The sequence below is a fragment of the Ipomoea nil genome, unplaced genomic scaffold (genome assembly GCF_001879475.1).
Source record: "Ipomoea nil cultivar Tokyo-kokei standard unplaced genomic scaffold, Asagao_1.1 scaffold3100, whole genome shotgun sequence".
Classification (NCBI taxonomy): Eukaryota; Viridiplantae; Streptophyta; class Magnoliopsida; order Solanales; family Convolvulaceae; genus Ipomoea; species Ipomoea nil.
In genome coordinates, this window is record NW_017619528.1 from 1,632,265 (window position 1) to 1,655,599 (window position 23,335).

Below are 23,335 nucleotides of genomic sequence, written 5' to 3' on the forward strand. Positions count from 1 at the left end.
ACCTTTTTTAAATTAAATTACTCTTTGGTAACTTCAACTCTAAGTCACAAGTAAATAGAGCAAGTTTGTACTGCACAGCGGAATAATAGTAAAGAGTTATGCTCAACTTAGTAAATTAAGTGTGCAGGTTTAAGTAAGTTAGGTACAAATGATATGTAAAGTGACAGAGATATCTTAAATATATAAAGGAGATGGTTCACTCAATATATAATGACAATATTTAAGATTGTAAATAAATATCGTATCACTTCGACCGTGTGACGAATGTTACATGCAACACGTCAAACTTGCTTAGAATAAATCACTATTTAAGCTCGAGAAGTTTGAGTCACATGCATACGTGAGAACACACTAAACCCGGATGATTAAGATTAACTGTGAATAGTAAACGGGTTAGTCGGATGAGATAGATAAATGTAGCAAATAATGTAAGTGCGGTATGTAAATGAGAGAGGCAATTTATAGTGGTTCGGAAGTGGCGTAATCTTCCTAGTCCACTTTTCTCCTTTCACTTCTAGGAGAAATTCACTATTTTTCACACACAGTTACAATAGTGAACAAGTGCTACACAGGCACTTCCTCCGGATGTCTTGCACACAGCTACACCCAACTCTGAGTGTCTCGCACACAGCTACACTCAACTCCCGAGTATTTCGCACACAGCTATACTCAACGCCAACTAAGTGTCTTGCACACAGCTACACTTAGCAACTACGAGTGTTTTGCACACAGCTACACTCACTAGAGTATTTTGCACACAGCTATACTCTTTCTACAATTTACTAATACAAGGATTTGTATTTCTCTCTCCAACTAGATTTTGAGACTATTCAGACTAAGTCTCTTTGAATATTTGAGCACTAGCACTTTTGAATTTTGCACTTGTATTCTATCTCGTTTTTCTCTGTTCTTCTCACGCCCTTTGTCTTCAAGTCTTCATGGCTTTTTATACTCAATCAAATATATCCGTTGGAGTGGGATAATTTGATATTTGAATTTTGAATCTTCATAGCCTGATATTGTTGACAGTAGATCTTCAATTTTGATTTGATTTGTCAACTTGCCTGACAAAGTAATTATTTCTAGCACAACTTTGATTTTCTAGTTGTTTCTAAAAATATTACTTTAATTGTCAATTTGAATATCCAACGAATCTTTGAAATAAATTCATCAGATAGAATTTATTTCTAGGATAAGTTTTTATATTCATGCCTTCATAAATATTTTTTCCGTTCTGATCAAATGTCTTTCAGGCAATTTTGGAGTCTTGTGGCATGTGGGAGGACTTGGAGTAAATTCCTTCGAATTTATCCAATTTATGATCATCTTGCTCTTTTGCCACATTGTGCTCCTTTGACTTGAACATCGTGCTCCTTGACTTTGAACATTGTGCTTCTTTACATTGTGCTTTTCTGACAACATTGTGCTTCTTAGACAACATTGTGCTTCTTAGGTGGCATTGTGCTCCTTATCAGCATTGTGCTTCTTAGCAGAATTGGTCACATTGTGCTCCTTTGGTAAGCATCGCGCTCCTTCAGACACATTGTGCTCCTTTAGCACACATTGTGCTCTTTTGGTGAGCATCGTGCTCCTTCGGACACATTGTGCTCCTTTAGCACACATTGTGCTCTTTTGGTGAGCATCGTGCTCCTTCGGACACATTGTGCTCTTTTGAGCACACATCGAGCTCCTTCAAAAATCTGCCTTATTAAAAACATAGGTCCTTGGGGGAATCGATCTCGGGTGTGATCGTTTAGAGTAAGGACTTCTACCATTTCGCCGTTAGGCTCATCCGGTTATTCCTTGCAACGCCATTGCTTTATGCTTCTTTCATGGATGAATACTCGTAGGACCAAAATTAATTTCTCAAATTAATTTTGTTCTTCCTATGGTAGATTCCTTCTGATTTCAATATTCTGATTTATGATGCTTGTACTAAAGACATAAAAACTAAGGGGATCTAAAGATACATTTGGCTCATAAAAACTTACAAAAAATATTCCTATCAATTTTCCCCCTTTTTGATGACGCCAAAACCTATACTCAGTCATTTGGCTTGTCTTTTAAAACAATTATTTTTCAAAAGATTTTATTTCCATTGACATAGCCAAGATGAGTTTAACAAATGATTTTGACTCTAGGAAAGGTATTTTTAGCCACTATATTCCTATTTCGCATTTTTGGAATTTTAATGATAATGAATTTTTGCATTTTTCCAATTTATGCGATTTGATACACTCTAAGCTAAAAATATAACCTTTCAAGACAAATAATAAAATTAAGAAACAACTTAATGGCATCATAAACAGATAATTCAAATCATTTCAAATTGTTTCATGGGTTCTTGTACCCGTGGACCACAAAAATTGTACCAATCATACAAATCATCTAATCACTTTGTTTCTCTTTTCCTTGAGCACATTGTTAATATGGTTCTGAACATCAACGAAATTGTCACTAATGGCAAAGTTGTTGCATACCTGCCCAATTGAATAGTAGTTGAAAGCTTCAGTGATGTTGCTCCCGGGCAGTATACCTTCCTCATACCATATGATGCACTCTTCTAGACTTTTTCCATCTTGTAGTTCGGCATCATTGACTTTGATGTAGTCCCTTAGAACCATAATCATCAAGGCTCTAGCATAGCTTTGAATTCTTCTGAAATTTTCACTTGAAACCCACATGTTTTGATCACTAGGACCACTTTTCTTCTTTCGTTTTGGTAGATCATTCAAAGTCACCAACTTTGGCATTTCAACTCTACCATCTCTCCGTGTGGATTCCAAATAAAGAGCTGCACGGTTGTACCAATTTATTTGCTCAATGTTTCCTCCTGCACAAACAATATCACGAAAAGAACGGTTAGTGGTATTTGCACTGCTTGATCCTCCTGGACTGCCAGCTTCACCACCACCGAACCAATACTCCAATCCTCCTTTTCTTGGTGCATTTCTTCCAGCAGATCTGCCTCCTCCACCTCTACTACTGCTTGTGCCAACATTTCTGCTAGCCATGGCAGTCATCATCATCTCAATCATGCTCTCCAAATGACTGAATCTCTCTTCCCCCTTTTTGGCGTAATCAAGAAGTATATGAACCGATTCACGAAGAGATGAAATGGATTCGGAAATATTCTCATAAGAACCCCGAAGACAGCCCACTTTGGTGTTAACTGAGATGAGATCCGTGTGGACATCACTAATCTGCTTTTCATGTTGATGAACAACATTAAGAATACCTTGGCTTTGGTTCACGGCAATTGCTTCATTTGCCTTTCCAGAATTCTTGAGGATTTCTGAAAGTTAAATATAGAACTCATTGAGTTGCCCTTTGACATTGTTATTCAAACTTCCAACTTATCTTTCAAGTGCTTGGTGGGTATCAATCAAATGTTGTTGACTTCTCCGATTTTCATCAAAAGATGCTTCGAATTTTCCACCTTGAATATTGACAACTTGATCCACATGAGTGTAGATCCCTTGAAACATGTTCTCCATTCGGTCAACAAGGCTTAAGACAACTTTCTCCAGATTTTCAAATTTCTCATTTGTAGGTGTGCCATCAAGTACTTGCTCTTCTCGGGATGAGGGAAAACACCTTGCTCCTTCTTGAGCAAAATCGGCTTCAAGCATGTGAGATTGAGCTTGATTTTCCACTATATTTCCTTCCCTTTCTGGAGTATGTAACACGTGAGTGTCACCATGTGCACTTTCTGCATTAATAGATTGAATTTCCTCCGTATGTTGACTAGCTTGCATGGCATTTTGGTCTTGACTTATTTCAGTGAGATTTAACACACTCACATCATATAAGCCACTATCCATCAAGTGTACACCATACGTGACATTTTCTTCAACATCCCTTGTCACAAATTCGGCCATATCAACTAAGAAATTTTCTTCAGTAGGCAAATCACCTTGAACAGTGCAGTCAACAGTATCTTCGGCCAATTTGGCTTTCAATTTGTTCACAAATGCTCCATTTACCGTAGACAACAAGGTTGCATGGCAAACATCAAAATTGCCAATCCAATTTAGTGAAAACAATTCTTCTTCATGCATACTTGGTCCCTTAGTCATCAACTCATCATAAGGACCAAGTCTCCATTTTCTCCAATTTAGGACTCTACGGTATTCATTCACTAATACAACGTCTAATCCTTCAACTTGATGAATCTCCTCATTCAACATTGTTTCTAATTCGGCAATTTGGGAAAAAGGATTTAAGAGACTTTGGCTTGCATTTGGGTTAAGACATGTGGTAGGATTTTGACTTGTGGTAGGGTTAAGGCTTGAGGTAGGGTTATGGCTTGTGTTTGGATTTTGTCTTGATGTAGGGTTTTCATGGGATTGAGAGGGTAGACCAAGAATTTCTGCAACTGGTCTTTTTCTAGCTGGGATACCTCTCGGCTTCCTCTTTCTTTTGGAATTTAGATCACTAATCACTTCATGATCTTTAAACAGGATTCTATTACTCCCAAAAGGCTTCTTTGACCTCATAGTCAACCCTTTTCTTTTGATAATCTCTCTAATGAGCAAACCGAACCCTAATATACGGTTGAACTTCCCATTCCTTATTTTTTGCACCTTTCACAAATTGTGCAATTCGGCTCAAGACAAGCTTACTCCAATCACCCCTAACAACATTCATGATAGCATGTACATAACCAATTCTTACGGGTGAAATATCTTCCATGCTATTTAATTTGCACAACACACATTTGTAGAGAATTTTAACAAGCATTTCATACTCCAACTTCAACTCAGATTTTTGACCGAAAAGATTTGGTTCGAGAGAAGTATTCTCATTCCGAATTTCTGTCCAAATTTCCGTATGATCATATAAATGAACATCTAAGTCCAACAGTGGTTGTTCTGGACTAGATATGGGCAGCCCAAAGGTTGTGTGTAACTCGTGTTCATCAATGGTGATGAGAGTTCCATTCACGGTGGACTCAATGGTCCATCCAACAACCTTGGCATTCATATAAAACTCTGCTACATCTTCATCATAAAATCCAGAATATGAGTAAGAACATAACCTCATTAGATTGCTTTGTTGAAGTGCATTGATGATTCTTTGTGCAAGAGGAGAGTTCTCGGCTTCTTTGAGAAATCCTTGAGGGTCAAAACTTCCTCCGGCCTTGATTCCCACTGCTAGCTTTGCAAGGTTGAGTTGTGTGGTGTGTTCTTCATTCGGTTGTGAGCTTGTATCTCCAATGGTGGCCATAATGCGATTGATATTTTTAGGAGATTTGAGGGATTGAGAATTTTTGGAAGAAGAGGTTTGTATTTCGGCTATGGAAGATGAAAAGCTTTTGAAAATTTGAGTGTAATGGTGGCTTCTCCAACCGATTGGGTAGAAAGGAGGTGTCTTTACACAAATATCCTCACAATTAAACGTTGACTTTTAATAAGTGAGGGGTATTTTTGATATTCCAATAGCTTCCAACCTTTGACCTAACTGATAGTTAGTTTAGGTTATATATTCTCCATCCAATTTGTCTGCTGATGTGGCGCCAAAAATTTAGATACTCGGACTGATTTTACCTGAAATAAAATTCAAAGAGCACTAAATCTGTTCGAAAATAATATGTATGTATCTACACGTTTTTATGTAGATGGAAGGGAGAGAAATCTATTCTTTCTAGACTATTTATTGTGCACAACTACCATAAAAAGGTGTGCTCATTTAAGACATTCTATCATCACACCATCTTATCACTCTTAAATGGTAAGATTTGGCATATCTAGATAATTTCTACTTGTACATATGTATGTAGATATACGGTTAGAAAGATATATAAGCACTATGTGCTTTAACACCATTTAATAGATATAGGTGGACATTAAAAAGATGTGACATTTTTTGCATGAGTGACACATAGGCACGAAAATTTAAATCAGATAAAGTGTCGAAATATCAGATGAAAAATTGAGCTTATAAATAGAATAGAGTTTAGAAACTTAGCTCAATTCAATCATGCCCATTTCGTGTCTCAATTTCGAAAATCTTGATTCACACAGAGGCTTTGTGAGAATATCAGCAAATATATTCTCGGTCGGGATATATTCGATTGATAATTCCTTCTTTTCAACATGATCCCGGATAAAATGATGTCTCACATCAATGTGTTTTGTTCTTGAATGTAACACGGGATTATGTGTTATGGCAATAGCACTTGTATTGTCACACAATATATTGACATTTTCACAATTCACGCCATAATCTTTCAGCTGTTGTTTCATCCAAAGAATTTGCGCACAACAACTTCCAGCAGCTATATATTCAGCTTCGGCTGTACTTGTAGCTATGGAGTTTTGCTTTTTGCTGAACCATGAAACCAACCTTCCTCCTAAGAACTGGCACGTTCCTGAGGTACTTTTGCGATCGATTTTACATCTTGCAAAATCTGCATCTGAGAAACCAGTTAGTGTAAAGTTACCTTCTTTGGGATACCATAATCCCACATTGGACTGTTCCTTTTAAGTATCGGATGATTTTCTTGGGTAGGCAAGAAGATGACTCTCTTTTGGCTTTGACTGGAACCTGGCACATACTCCCACTGAGTAAGATATATCTGGTCGACTTGCAGTGAGGTATAGTAATGATCCAATCATTCCTCGATATTTTGTTTCGTCAACATCCTTGTCTTCATCATCTTTATCTAATCGTAAAGATGTGCTCATCGGGATCTTGATTGAGGATTTTCCATCTTGACCAAATTTCCTTATAAGATCCTTTGTGTACTTGGCCTGATTGATGAATATTCCTTCGTTGAGTTGCTTTACTTGTAGTCCAAGAAAGTAATTCAATTCTCCCATCATGCTCATCTCAAACTTATTCTGCATAAGCTTAGAAAATTTCTCACAAAGAATTTTATTAGTACTTCCCAAAGATAATATCATCAACATAAATTTGTACCAATAGAATGTGATCATTTTCTTGAATTCTAAATAAGTTTTATCAACAAGGCCTTTTTGAAACCACAGTTAATTAGGAACATTGATAGGGTGTCCATACCAAGCTCTCGGTGCTTGTTTTAACCCATATAACGCCTTCTTTAACCTGTAGACCTTATTAATATCACCTTTTACCTCAAAAACCGGGAGGTTGCTCAACGTAGACTTCCTCTTCAAGTAATCCGTTTAAAAATGCACTTTTCACGTCCATTTGATAGACAGTGAAATTCTTGCATGCGGCATAAGCTAGAAATATTCTGATGGCTTCTAGTCTTGCAACCGGGTGCAAACGTTTCATCGAAATCTATGCCTTCTTCTTGTGAATATCCTTTTGCCACTAAACGTGCTTTATTTCGAATGACGATTCCATCCTCATTAGCTTTATTCGAAAAGACCCATTTTGTTCCAATTACATTGTAATTTTCAGGTCTTGGAACTAATTCCCATACGTCATTTCTCTTAAACTGTTCAAGCTCTTGTTGCATTGCATTGATCCAATCTGGATCACTTAGTGCTTCTTCAATGCTTGTGGGCTCCACCTGAGAAAGAAAACAAGAGAATAAAGAATTTATACTTGAGGACCTTGTTTTTACTCCTTCTCCGTGGATCTCCAATTACTAGCTCTGGAGGGTGATTTTTGAGCCATCTTAAGTCAGGTTGTAGATTGCATGGGTTTTCCACGTTTCCTTGTTCAGTAGGTAAATTGGAGGTAGACACATTTTGCTCATCAGATTGATCTCCAATTTGTGTATTGACTTGAGAGTTTTGATTTTCCACGTGTGCATCTTCATTGGCTTCCATGTGTTCTTCACCATTGCAATCAATGTCCAATTGCTCTATACCCTGTACAATTTGATCTTTAAAAGATATGTCAGCATCATTAAATAATTTTTCAACTTGACAAATCTCCTGATCATTTTGTTGCTTTGGGTTTCCTTCATATGAGCTTCATCAAATGTGACATGAATTGATTCTTCTACCACCATTGATTTCTTGTTCAATACTCTGAATGCTTTACTGGTAGATGAATATCCCAAAAATATTCCTTCATCTGCACGCTCATCAAAAGTCTTTAGATATGTTTTACCATTAAGAATAAAACATTTGATACCAAAAGTATGGAAATAGTTGAGTTTAGGTTTTCTCCCTTTCCATAATTCGTACGGAGTCTTATTGTAAGACTTATGTATCAAGCTCCGATTTTGTGTGTAGCCGGTGTTGATTGCTTCAGCCAATATCTTTTAGGTAGCTCGGCTGACGTAATCATCACTCGTGCGGCTTCTTTTAGCGTTCTATTTCTTCTTTCGGCTACACCGTTTTGTTGAGGTATACGTGCAGCAGATAATTGATGTAGAATTCCTTGGGAATTGCAGTAGGCTTCAATCACTTGATTCACGAACTCAGTTCCACGATCCGTTCGGATTTTTGCAATTTTCAAGTCTTTCTCATTTTGTAGTAGCTTCAGTAGCTCTGGCAACTTTTGCTCCACTTCATTTTTCTTTTTGAGAAATATTGTCCATGTGTACCTGGAAAAGTCATCAACAACAACTAGTGTATATTTCTTACCACTTAGACTTGCTGGGTCTACTGGACCAAATAGATCCATGTGTAGTAGACTTAGCGGTCTTGTTGTAGATTCTTGAGCTTTGGATTTGAAAGATGTCTTGACTTGCTTTCCTCTTTGGCAAGCATCACATATTTGATCTTTCTTGTAGACAATGTCGGGCAGACCTTCAACTAATTTGTTTCTTGCTAGCTTGTTGATAGTTTTGAAGTTTAGATGATTCAACTTCTTGTGCCATTCCCAACTTGTTGCGTGTGAGTTGTTTGCTAGTAGACACACTGATTCTTTCGTTGTGTTCCAATCCACAACGTACATATTTTTCTTTCTTATTCCTTCGGGAACAACTTATCCTGTGGAATTATTTTTCACTTGGCACTTCTCTTTGAAGAACTTTACTAGATATCCTTTGTCACAAAATTGACTTGTACTCAACAAGTTGAATTTTAGACCTTCAACAAAGGATACATCTTCGATTTTTAAACCATTTTGAAATATTGTACCGATTCCTTTTGTTATGCCGTATCGTTCATTTCCACCGAATACGACTTTTGGTCCTTCGATATTTTTAAGATTCACAAGACTTGATTTGTTTCCAGTCATGTGTCTAGAACATCCACTATCGAAGTACCAAACTTCCTGCAAATGAATTAAACATTTTTAGGTACCCAACTTGCTTGGTCTTGGGTGTTAGTCATTTTTGGTACCAAATCCACCTTGTACTCACTGATCTAAGTTTAGGTGATTGGTATCCATTAAACACATTATAATCATATTTAATTTTTGAAAAACATTTTTTGTGGCGGTTTTTGAAAATTGACTCGACAATTTGTTCACAAATGCTCCATTTACCGTAGACAACAAGGTTGCATGGCAAACATCAAAATTGCCAATCCAATTTAGTGAAAACAATTCTTCTTCATGCATACTTGGTCCCTTAGTCATCAACTCATCATAAGGACCAAGTCTCCATTTTCTCCAATTTAGGACTCTACGGTATTCATTCACTAATACAACGTCTAATCCTTCAACTTGATGAATCTCCTCATTCAACATTGTTTCTAATTCGGCAATTTGGGAAAAAGGATTTAAGAGACTTTGGCTTGCATTTGGGTTAAGACATGTGGTAGGATTTTGACTTGTGGTAGGGTTAAGGCTTGAGGTAGGGTTATGGCTTGTGTTTGGATTTTGTCTTGATGTAGGGTTTTCATGGGATTGAGAGGGTAGACCAAGAATTTCTGCAACTGGTCTTTTTCTAGCTGGGATACCTCTCGGCTTCCTCTTTCTTTTGGAATTTAGATCACTAATCACTTCATGATCTTTAAACAGGATTCTATTACTCCCAAAAGGCTTCTTTGACCTCATAGTCAACCCTTTTCTTTTGATAATCTCTCTAATGAGCAAACCGAACCCTAATATACGGTTGAACTTCCCATTCCTTATTTTTGCACCTTTCACAAATTGTGCAATTCGGCTCAAGACAAGCTTACTCCAATCACCCCTAACAACATTCATGATAGCATGTACATAACCAATTCTTACGGGTGAAATATCTTCCATGCTATTTAATTTGCACAACACACATTTGTAGAGAATTTTAACAAGCATTTCATACTCCAACTTCAACTCAGATTTTTGACCGAAAAGATTTGGTTCGAGAGAAGTATTCTCATTCCGAATTTCTGTCCAAATTTCCGTATGATCATATAAATGAACATCTAAGTCCAACAGTGGTTGTTCTGGACTAGATATGGGCAGCCCAAAGGTTGTGTGTAACTCGTGTTCATCAATGGTGATGAGAGTTCCATTCACGGTGGACTCAATGGTCCATCCAACAACCTTGGCATTCATATAAAACTCTGCTACATCTTCATCATAAAATCCAGAATATGAGTAAGAACATAACCTCATTAGATTGCTTTGTTGAAGTGCATTGATGATTCTTTGTGCAAGAGGAGAGTTCTCGGCTTCTTTGAGAAATCCTTGAGGGTCAAAACTTCCTCCGGCCTTGATTCCCACTGCTAGCTTTGCAAGGTTGAGTTTGTGTGGTGTGTTCTTCATTCGGTTGTGAGCTTGTATCTCCAATGGTGGCCATAATGCGATTGATATTTTTAGGAGATTTGAGGGATTGAGAATTTTTGGAAGAAGAGGTTTGTATTTCGGCTATGGAAGATGAAAAGCTTTTGAAAATTTGAGTGTAATGGTGGCTTCTCCAACCGATTGGGTAGAAAGGAGGTGTCTTTACACAAATATCCTCACAATTAAACGTTGACTTTTAATAAGTGAGGGGTATTTTTGATATTCCAATAGCTTCCAACCTTTGACCTAACTGATAGTTAGTTTAGGTTATATATTCTCCATCCAATTTGTCTGCTGATGTGGCGCCAAAAATTTAGATACTCGGACTGATTTTACCTGAAATAAAATTCAAAGAGCACTAAATCTGTTCGAAAATAATATGTATGTATCTACACGTTTTTATGTAGATGGAAGGGAGAGAAATCTATTCTTTCTAGACTATTTATTGTGCACAACTACCATAAAAAGGTGTGCTCATTTAAGACATTCTATCATCACACCATCTTATCACTCTTAAATGGTAAGATTTGGCATATCTAGATAATTTCTACTTGTACATATGTATGTAGATATACGGTTAGAAAGATATATAAGCACTATGTGCTTTAACACCATTTAATAGATATAGGTGGACATTAAAAAGATGTGACATTTTTTGCATGAGTGACACATAGGCACGAAAATTTAAATCAGATAAAGTGTCGAAATATCAGATGAAAAATTGAGCTTATAAATAGAATAGAGTTTAGAAACTTAGCTCAATTCAATCATGCCCATTTCGTGTCTCAATTTCGAAAATCTTGATTCACACAGAGGCTTTGTGAGAATATCAGCAAATATATTCTCGGTCGGGATATATTCGATTGATAATTCCTTCTTTTCAACATGATCCCGGATAAAATGATGTCTCACATCAATGTGTTTTGTTCTTGAATGTAACACGGGATTATGTGTTATGGCAATAGCACTTGTATTGTCACACAATATATTGACATTTTCACAATTCACGCCATAATCTTTCAGCTGTTGTTTCATCCAAAGAATTTGCGCACAACAACTTCCAGCAGCTATATATTCAGCTTCGGCTGTACTTGTAGCTATGGAGTTTTGCTTTTTGCTGAACCATGAAACCAACCTTCCTCCTAAGAACTGGCACGTTCCTGAGGTACTTTTGCGATCGATTTTACATCTTGCAAAATCTGCATCTGAGAAACCAGTTAGTGTAAAGTTACCTTCTTTGGGATACCATAATCCCACATTGACTGTTCCTTTTAAGTATCGGATGATTTTCTTGGTAGCAAGAAGATGACTCTCTTTTGGCTTTGACTGGAACCTGGCACATACTCCCACTGAGTAAGATATATCTGGTCGACTTGCAGTGAGGTATAGTAATGATCCAATCATTCCTCGATATTTTGTTTCGTCAACATCCTTGTCTTCATCATCTTTATCTAATCGTAAAGATGTGCTCATCGGGATCTTGATTGAGGATTTTCCATCTTGACCAAATTTCCTTATAAGATCCTTTGTGTACTTGGCCTGATTGATGAATATTCCTTCGTTGAGTTGCTTTACTTGTAGTCCAAGAAAGTAATTCAATTCTCCCATCATGCTCATCTCAAACTTATTCTGCATAAGCTTAGAAAATTTCTCACAAAGAATTTTATTAGTACTTCCAAAGATAATATCATCAACATAAATTTGTACCAATAGAATGTGATCATTTTCTTGAATTCTAAATAAGGTTTTATCAACAAGGCCTTTTTTGAAACCACAGTTAATTAGGAACATTGATAGGGTGTCATACCAAGCTCTCGGTGCTTGTTTTAACCCATATAACGCCTTCTTTAACCTGTAGACCTTATTAATATCACCTTTTACCTCAAAACCGGGAGGTTGCTCAACGTAGACTTCCTCTTCAAGTAATCCGTTTAAAAATGCACTTTTCACGTCCATTTGATAGACAGTGAAATTCTTGCATGCGGCATAAGCTAGAAATATTCTGATGGCTTCTAGTCTTGCAACGGGTGCAAACGTTTCATCGAAATCTATGCCTTCTTCTTGTGAATATCCTTTTGCCACTAAACGTGCTTTATTTCGAATGACGATTCCATCCTCATTAGCTTTATTCGAAAGACCCATTTTGTTCCAATTACATTGTAATTTTCAGGTCTTGGAACTAATTCCCATACGTCATTTCTCTTAAACTGTTCAAGCTCTTGTTGCATTGCATTGATCCAATCTGGATCACTTAGTGCTTCTTCAATGCTTGTGGGCTCCACCTGAGAAAGAAAACAAGAGAATAAAGAATTTATACTTGAGGACCTTGTTTTTACTCCTTCTCGTGGATCTCCAATTACTAGCTCTGGAGGGTGATTTTTGAGCCATCTTAAGTCAGGTTGTAGATTGCATGGGTTTTCCACGTTTCCTTGTTCAGTAGGTAAATTGGAGGTAGACACATTTTGCTCATCAGATTGATCTCCAATTTGTGTATTGACTTGAGAGTTTTGATTTTCCACGTGTGCATCTTCATTGGCTTCCATGTGTTCTTCACCATTGCAATCAATGTCCAATTGCTCTATACCCTGTACAATTTGATCTTTAAAAGATATGTCAGCATCATTAAATAATTTTTCAACTTGACAAATCTCCTGATCATTTTTGTTGCTTTGGGTTTCCTTCATATGAGCTTCATCAAATGTGACATGAATTGATTCTTCTACCACCATTGATTTCTTGTTCAATACTCTGAATGCTTTACTGGTAGATGAATATCCCAAAAATATTCCTTCATCTGCACGCTCATCAAAAGTCTTTAGATATGTTTTACCATTAAGAATAAAACATTTGATACCAAAAGTATGGAAATAGTTGAGTTTAGGTTTTCTCCCTTTCCATAATTCGTACGGAGTCTTATTGTAAGACTTATGTATCAAGCTCCGATTTTGTGTGTAGCAAGCGGTGTTGATTGCTTCAGCCCAATATCTTTTAGGTAGCTCGGCTGACGTAATCATCACTCGTGCGGCTTCTTTTAGCGTTCTATTTCTTCTTTCGGCTACACCGTTTTGTTGAGGTATACGTGCAGCAGATAATTGATGTAGAATTCCTTGGGAATTGCAGTAGGCTTCAATCACTTGATTCACGAACTCAGTTCCACGATCCGTTCGGATTTTTGCAATTTTCAAGTCTTTCTCATTTTGTAGTAGCTTCAGTAGCTCTGGCAACTTTTGCTCCACTTCATTTTTCTTTTTGAGAAATATTGTCCATGTGTACCTGGAAAAGTCATCAACAACAACTAGTGTATATTTCTTACCACTTAGACTTGCTGGGTCTACTGGACCAAATAGATCCATGTGTAGTAGACTTAGCGGTCTTGTTGTAGATTCTTGAGCTTTGGATTTGAAAGATGTCTTGACTTGCTTTCCTCTTTGGCAAGCATCACATATTTGATCTTTCTTGTAGACAATGTCGGGCAGACCTTCAACTAATTTGTTTCTTGCTAGCTTGTTGATAGTTTTGAAGTTTAGATGATTCAACTTCTTGTGCCATTCCCAACTTGTTGCGTGTGAGTTGTTTGCTAGTAGACACACTGATTCTTTCGTTGTGTTCCAATCCACAACGTACATATTTTTCTTTCTTATTCCTTCGGGAACAACTTATCCTGTGGAATTATTTTTCACTTGGCACTTCTCTTTGAAGAACTTTACTAGATATCCTTTGTCACAAAATTGACTTGTACTCAACAAGTTGAATTTTAGACCTTCAACAAAGGATACATCTTCGATTTTTAAACCATTTTGAAATATTGTACCGATTCCTTTTGTTATGCCGTATCGTTCATTTCCACCGAATACGACTTTTGGTCCTTCGATATTTTTAAGATTCACAAGACTTGATTTGTTTCCAGTCATGTGTCTAGAACATCCACTATCGAAGTACCAAACTTCCTGCAAATGAATTAAACATTTTTAGGTACCCAACTTGTCTTGGGTCCTTGGGTGTTAGTCATTTTTGGTACCCAAATCCACCTTGTACTCACTGATCTAAGTTTAGGTGATTGGTATCCATTAAACACATTATAATCATATTTAATTTTTGAAAACATTTTTTGTGCCGGTTTTTGAAAATTGACTCGACTTCTTGACACGTGGGATATAGATTGTTTGGGCCTGTGAAAAGCATTAAATCTGGACTTAGTCCATGGTTTAATATTTCCAAACCAATCTTGTTTAGAGGGATAGAATCTCCCTGCCCCAGTCCTCGGATTTCCCATTTTCATATGAGGACTTTGTGCACTAAACTCATTGGTATATTTCCATTTAGGAACAAACTTTTGTCTTTTAATGTACTGTTTGGACGAAGTATTGTTTCTTTGATGCTTTAGTCCAACAGTGTTAATTTTGACATTAGTTTGGTAACCAATTCCTTGTCTCACTGTGCTTTCTTGACCTTTTACAAATTTTACTACTTGAACTTTATTACTTAAAGTAGTAGTAGAATTGGTCAATTTTTCGGAGGCTTGAGAACACGATGGATTATAACCAAGTCCGGTTTTATCACTTGAGGGTTTTTGCATATTTACCATTTTCTCCATTATTTTGGATGAATGCGTAAATGTAGCTATAACCTCTCTGAGGTTGTGTTCTCTCACTTCCCTTGATTTACACTCTTCTTGAAGACAAATAATTTTATCTTTCAAGTCTTTCACTTCAAGTAGAGCATTTTGCAATTTTTCATTTAATTGATTCTTTTCAAGAATCAGATAATTATTGCGCTCTTTGAGTTGAGAGTGAGTGTCCATTACGGTTTGACATTCTTCCATTAAGTGAAAGAGGGACTCTCTAGAAAATGAAGAATTAACAGAGTCATAAGATTTAGATGTTACCTCATTTTCTTCGTGTCCATTAGCCATAAGACACATGTCCTCGTGTGGTGTATTGTTGGAGATGCTCATGCAAAACATTGCATTGTCATCATTTGAGGTGTCACTTTCATCACTTGAAGATTCTTCTGACTCACTTATTTCAAGTGGATCACTGACGAGTGCTTTTCTTCTTTCTTTTAATCTTTTATCTTTGGGCTTGAATTCTTCCTGTTGAGGGTTAGTAACATTTGTATACTGACTTTTACTCACCTTGGGATATGGACAACTTGCTGCAAAGTGTCCCGGTTTTCTACAGTTGTAACACAAATTTGAATCTTCCTCAATAATTTCTTTCTTCGAATTCTTCGTTGTATTCCATGATTTCCCTTGTGGATTTTTCTTGTAGTTGCTTCTCTTCATGAATTTCCTGAATTTCTTGACAAAGAGAGCAAATTGATCATTAGGCAATAATTCAACATTTTGTACTGACCTTAAGGTTGATGGTTGCTCGGCTATAAGCGCGTTGTTCTTTTCTTCATGATCTTCCTCTAATCTTGATTTCATCTCAAATTCATAAGCTTTTAGATCACTAAAGAGCTTATCGGTTGATAGGGTTTTTAGATCCCTATGATCTCTCATGGCTGTGACCTTCATGTCCCATGTAGATAGTAGACCACGTAGAATTTTGAGTGAGATTTCTTTTTGATTAATATCTTTTCCAAGATCATTAATCTCTCCTAAGATTTTGGCAAATCTCGTTTCCATATCGGTAATATTCTCGCCGTTTTGCATTTTGAAATCCTCGAATTTCTTTAATGCTATAGTGAGCTTATTATCCTTTTCTTGTTCGTCTCCTTCACCAATTTGAATGAGCATTTCCCAAACTTCCTTCGCGGATTGACACTTTCGAACTTTTGGAAATATCGTGTCATCGATAGATTTAAACAAAATGTCCTTGGCAATATTGTCCAAGTTATTTCTTGTTCTATCTTCACGAGACCATTCCACTTTCGGTTTTGGAATGTATTGCGGAGTCTCACATGTTTGTTCAGATGAAGTGTTGACTTGCAAAATCTCAATAGGACCACTCGTAACCACTTCCCACATTTCATCATGTAATGCGGATAAATGTACCTGCATGCGAATTTTCCAATCGTCAAATTTTTCTAGGGAAAATAATAAATTTTGAGCAAGAGCATTATCTCTTTTCATCATCTTGATTTTTCGAGATCTGTCTAGCAGTCAAAATTGACTCAAATAGACAACTGCTCTGATACCAATTGTTGGTCCCGATAGGGTGGTGAAAGTCTAGGGGGGGGGTGAATAGACTTTCAACCTTTTTTAAATTAAATTACTCTTTGGTAACTTCAACTCTAAGTCACAAGTAAATAGAGCAAGTTTGTACTGCACAGCGGAATAATAGTAAAGAGTTATGCTCAACTTAGTAAATTAAGTGTGCAGGTATAAGTAAGTTAGGTACAAATGATATGTAAAGTGACAGAGATATCTTAAATATATAAAGGAGATGGTTCACTCAATATATAATGACAATATTTAAGATTGTAAATAAATATCGTATCACTTCGACCGTGTGACGAATGTTACATGCAACACGTCAAACTTGCTTAGAATAAATCACTATTTAAGCTCGAGAAGTTTGAGTCACATGCATACGTGAGAACACACTAAACCCGGATGATTAAGATTAACTGTGAATAGTAAACGGGTTAGTCGGATGAGATAGATAAATGTAGCAAATAATGTAAGTGCGGTATGTAAATGAGAGAGGCAATTTATAGTGGTTCGGAAGTGGCGTAATCTTCCTAGTCCACTTTTCTCCTTTCACTTCTAGGAGAAATTCACTATTTTTCACACACAGTTACAATAGTGAACAAGTGCTACACAGGCACTTCCTCCGGATGTCTTGCACACAGCTACACCCAACTCTGAGTGTCTCGCACACAGCTACACTCAACTCCCGAGTATTTCGCACACAGCTATACTCAACGCCAACTAAGTGTCTTGCACACAGCTACACTTAGCAACTACGAGTGTTTTGCACACAGCTACACTCACTAGAGTATTTTGCACACAGCTATACTCTTTCTACAATTTACTAATACAAGGATTTGTATTTCTCTCTCCAACTAGATTTTGAGACTATTCAGACTAAGTCTCTTTGAATATTTGAGCACTAGCACTTTTGAATTTTGCACTTGTATTCTATCTCGTTTTTCTCTGTTCTTCTCACGCCCTTTGTCTTCAAGTCTTCATGGCTTTTTATACTCAATCAAATATATCCGTTGGAGTGGGATAATTTGATATTTGAATTTTGAATCTTCATAGCCTGATATTGTTGACAGTAGATCTTCAATTTTGATTTGATTTGTCAACTTGCCTGACAAAGTAATTATTTCTAGCACAACTTTGATTTTCTAGTTGTTTCTAAAAATATTACTTTAATTGTCAATTTGAATATCCAACGAATCTTTGAAATAAATTCATCAAATAGAATTTATTTCTAGGATAAGTTTTTATATTCATGCCTTCATAAATATTTTTTTCGTTCTGATCAAATGTCTTTCAGGCAATTTTGGAGTCTTGTGGCATGTGGGTGGACTTGGAGTAAATTCCTTCGAATTTATCCAATTTCTGATCATCTTGCTCTTTTGCCACATTGTGCTCCTTTGACTTGAACATCGTGCTTCTTTACATTGTGCTTCTTAGCAGAATTGGTCACATTGTGCTCCTTTAGCATACATTGTGCTCTTTTGGTGAGCATCGTGCTCCTTCGGACACATTGTGCTCTTTTGAGCATTGGGGGAATCGATCTGGGGTGTGATCGTTTAGAGTAAGGACTTCTACCATTTCGCCGTTAGGCTCATCCGGTCATTCCTTGCAACGCCATTGCTTTATGCTTCTTTCACGGATGAATATTCGTAGGACCAAAATTAATTTCTCAAATTAATTTTGTTCTTCATATGGTAGATTCCTTCTGATTTCAATATTCTGATTTATGATGCTTGTACTAAGACTTAAAAACTAAGGGGATCTAAAGATACATTTGGCTCATCAAAACTTACAAAAAATATCCCTATCACAAACCTTGATACCTAAGCATATCCAACAAAGAACTAGTGAAAGATTTTGGATCAAAAGCTTTACCTTCAAGAACGAGGTAATGGGTGTCCATCCATTCCGCTTTCCTTGCCAAACTTGACCTTCTAGGCATGATTGAAGATGATCCAAAGCTTAACAAAAATGACCCATGGCTCCTCCTTTTTCTCTTCTCTCTCACGCTGCTCTCCTTCTCTCTCTCTCTCTCTCGCTGCTCTCTCTCTCTCTCTCTCTCTCTCTCGCTCGCTGCTCTCTCTCTCTCGGCGGCACGGCTCCGGCGAACAGCGACGGTGGCGAGGCGGTGGGTCAGCGACGGCGGGGCGACGGCAGGTGGTGGTGGCGGGTTGCAGATGAAGCTACGGGGAGGGGGTGGGTGCTTGGTGGTTCACGGGTAGGGAAGGAAGAAAGAAAAAGAGAGTTTGGGAATTTAGGGGTTTGGGTGAAATTGGGGAAAAGATGATTTAATTTGGGGATATGATTTTGGGTAAAGTGGGAATTTATGGTTTAGATGGAATTAAAATTGGTTAGGTTTCAAGAAAGATAATTAGTTCAAGTGGTTTAGAGGTTGGGTTGACAAAAATTAGGCTCGGGTTTAAAACTCAAAGGTTATAATTAAACATTAGGCTTGGATTTTAAGCTACACAAGGAAGGGTTCTTAGTATGAATTTTTGCTATTTTCCAATTCAAAGAATACTTGGAAAATTAAGTGCACAAGGAATTGTTGTAAGAACAACCAAGTACAAGGGTTGATTGCTAACTTCACAACGAAGCTCATATACCAACTAAAGAAATTACTTAGCAAGAAGAGTCTACACTAAGCCTCAAAAGAATTGCTATCAAAGAAAGCGTACCAAGGATTGCCAAGCAAGAGACAACTATGAAACACAAGGTAACACTCAAGATACAACGAACACGATGATTCTGGAGAAACAAACAAGGGTAGGCTAGAAGAAAGGGGTTACCTGCCACTTCATCCTCTATCAAGCCCTCCGACTCAGCCTGAGAACGCGCCATCACAAAAACTCTTCAGGGTGGCCTAGCTCCGACAGCTCCGCGACCTGAACTCCCTCCTGGTGCTCCTCCGGCTCTCGGGGGTGGCGGCAACGCTCTCTGACCGGCAAGCTGGGGACACTCCGCGACTCTGTAACCATGATCCCCGCATCGGAAGCACCTAAACCCCTGCCCATAACAATCATGGCCCGCGTGCACCTTCCCACATCTTCGACAACCAACCGACTTAGCTTGATCCTGATGCTCCACTCTGATAAGTCCTTGAGAGGAAGATGACACGGCCTTAACTTGAAAGCTCGGTCGGGGCTTCTTGAAGGTGGAAGAACCTCCGCTCTCAACTCTCTTCCTAGCTAACTCATACGATCCCTTCTGAAGCTGCTGAACACGATACAGATCCGCGGCACACAGGTACGCATCCTTAAGGGAACTGGGCCTAGTCACCGTCAACGCTTTTCGTGCCTCATAATTCAAACCGGCAACGAAACGCTCAACCTTAGCAAGCTCTGTAGGCACAAGCAACCTCGCGAAGCACGCCAGCTCTAAGAACTTCTTGTGGTATTCGACCACAGATAAGGATCCTTGCTACAGATGAAGGAACTCATGAAACATGGCGGCTCGCACATGCGCTGGGTAGAACCTTTCACGCATTCTGTCCTTGAGCACGGTCCAATCAAACACAGGCTCTTCAAGGAAGGTCGAACCTTCGTGGACCCACCGCAGATCAGCTTCTTGGCAGAAGTAGAACGTTGCCAGTTCTACTCTCCTTACTTCGGGGCAACCCACAACGATGAAGATCTTATCAAACACCCGTAGCCACTCTTCTAGGACTACAGGGTCTTCCTCGCCAGCGAAGGTTGGCGGCCAATGCCCCGACACCAAATGACCTACATCGCGATGCCCAGCAGGGGGAGGAGGCGGCACAACTTGATTGTTGTTCAGCAAGGCTTCACTAAGCTTCTGCATCGTCTGCGTCAGCTAATGGAGATTCTGAGTGAGCTGCTCGTTGGTCGGGGTCTCCGGGGTGCGAGCGCGGGGACGAGGAGGCATCGCAAACTTCTACAACAACAACGAGATTACCGAAAAGAGCAAACAAGCAAGACAGAAAGCAACACATATCTCACCGCGCAACCTAGAGTCCTAAGCCTAACACTTAGCTTCTTAAGGTCGCTTAGAGGTCTCAAAACACACTTAACCACTTAGAGAGTCTAGACTTAACTCTTCCTACGCTCAAACATAGACTCTGATACCAACTGTAACACCCCCCCCCCCCCAAACAAGACCTATATGAAAGCCTTAACACATGCAGATTAAACAACAAAACTAGCACAACGCAAGATAAAACGAATCTGGATAAAAGAAATCCAATGGGGTGTCACGCCACGTCTACCAAACATGGTAAACGCTACGGCAAACAATCTGCAAGTGTATACATCTATCCCAAAACATCAGTCTAACTACATTGGCGCACAGGCCACAAAAGTAAGGATAAAGGTGCAAAGCTACCAGACTCTAGACATCGCGCTCATTTAAACATCACCTGAAAGATACAAAGATAAACATTGGGACGACGCCCGGTCAGCGAATAATGCTGGTAACTCACCAATACCGTTAAGTATCATAAATAGATAGATATAAGTCATAAAAACCATTTTCGAAACGGAATACATATATATATAATTCAAAACCAAGATCAACTGTCAACACAAGACTCATCACTCTCAAGGATAACACGGGAACACATCCCAAACCACAAAGGTTAACCACACGCAAGGATAAAGAGTCACCCAATGGCAACACATGCCAAAACAACACAAGCCTCCGTGACTACACACGTCACGAGAGAAGATCACACAATGCCGGCTTTACAAGCCCTCACAACATCACCCATCACGAGTTCGTATGCCTTCCTTATGCCCTGTTCCAACCTTATGGCTACCCCCAACCTTGTATCTTCTTTCCAACCATTACCTCCAGGACCCCTGTACTTCTTAGTCCAACATTATTCCCCCGGGACCGTTGTCCCCCACCAACAACCACCAACGAAAACCACCAATCACGGCAACACATGCCCAGATAACACATGTTATCCCTAAAAAACGTGGACCCATCACTCAGGCCACAACTCCATAATCACGTCACGGCCACCACGAGGACCGCTGCAATACCTTGGTGACTAGTGTCCCATACCACTAATCGTGCAATCCAGGTAGAGCCACACACGCACCACAACTCAACAAGAGTTAAACAACGGATCACAATGAAGGTTTGAAACATACTCAATCAAGGAACGGGTCACAGCCCAACGACAACAACGATGGATAACACAAGTTATCATCAACCGATCGGAAGGTACAAACCACACACACGCTAGCATTTAGACAACATACTAGCATGCTTATCAACGGGGAAACTCAAGAGAGTTCCGAGGAACACACAAGACACCTCTTGGTCCAACGAAACACAGTGTTGAACACTTAGCACGATTCAAGACACCAAAGTCCTACATGGATACCTACCATATAGTTCTAGTCATACGAAACATCAAGAAGACGCTCAAATAGTTCCACAAAAGAACAACGAGAAGCCAAAAGACCAAATACCGAGTCAAACAAATCACGGGAAACAAATCCCGAACGAACACCACCGTGTTCCCCGCGGGTGGACCCACGGGTAATGCCCCACACGTGGTCCCGCCCGCGGGAACACATCCCCACAGGCCTATGTACCCGCGGGTAGGCCGGCGGGTGGTGCCCCGCCCGCCGTTCCGCCCGCGGGAACATCCCTGTTCCACAACAAATCCCTTCGGGGATGTTCTTCTCCAAACATAAATTCAAGTCCAAAACATGCCAAATCTCACCAAACACAACAAAATGACTTGAACCATGGAAAATGCCAAGCAATGGCACAAAGGAACCCTAAACACAAGCTCTAGATATGCAATATCACAAGACAATGCATAAACCCCCACATTTCATAGCAAAACATATGTAGAATCCAAGAAATCACATATATGTAAGCAAAATAGGTTTTGTAGAGCATGGGTTACTTCTTGAAGACCAAAAGACTTCAATTTACACCACAACAAGCTCTCCACAAGGCTTACTTTCCAAACCCACTTCAAGATTAAACCAAAAGATCACAAAGATCCTACCTTTAAGAAAAGGACAACTAAGATGGAACCGAAAACACAAGATGAACTTAGATCTTACCCTCCTAGATGCCCAAATAGGTGAAAGGTTGAATCTTGGAAGCAAATCTTGGAATCTTGACAAGGGTCTCAACTTGGCTTTGAGAATAAGCTACACTTCTTTTCTAGAGAGAAGGTAGAACTAATTTCTAAGAATTATAGAGAATGAAATGAAGAAGTCTTCTAGGTTAGGTTACAATACTAACTCTTGGTGAAAAGACAAGAATACCCTTACTAACCCTTAGAAAGTGTAAGGAACAAGGGAACTTCCCTCAAAGCTCAAGGTACAACACAACTTTAAGGTTGACTAGTAAAATACTAGTCCTTGAGTATTAAAAATCAGGATTTTAGGAATTAATTCCTCAAATAAAAATAGGATTAATTACTCAATTAATCCATGGATTGAATGTGGATTTTTGGGGTGTCACATCGACCACCCACCACGTACCCACTGCCACATTCCAGTGGGGACTTGACAGGCGGTCGACAGCCCACCTCGTGCCCACTGGTACGGTACGTTTTCTTGACTTCTCATTTTATTGATCCCTTGTGCA

At 38.7% G+C, this 23,335-nt stretch overlaps 1 pseudogene; it reads left to right on the forward strand.

The window, feature by feature from the left end:
• The window catches only part of LOC109166488, a 46,883-nt pseudogene that overhangs the window by 12,610 nt on the left and 10,938 nt on the right, over positions 1 to 23,335 (forward strand).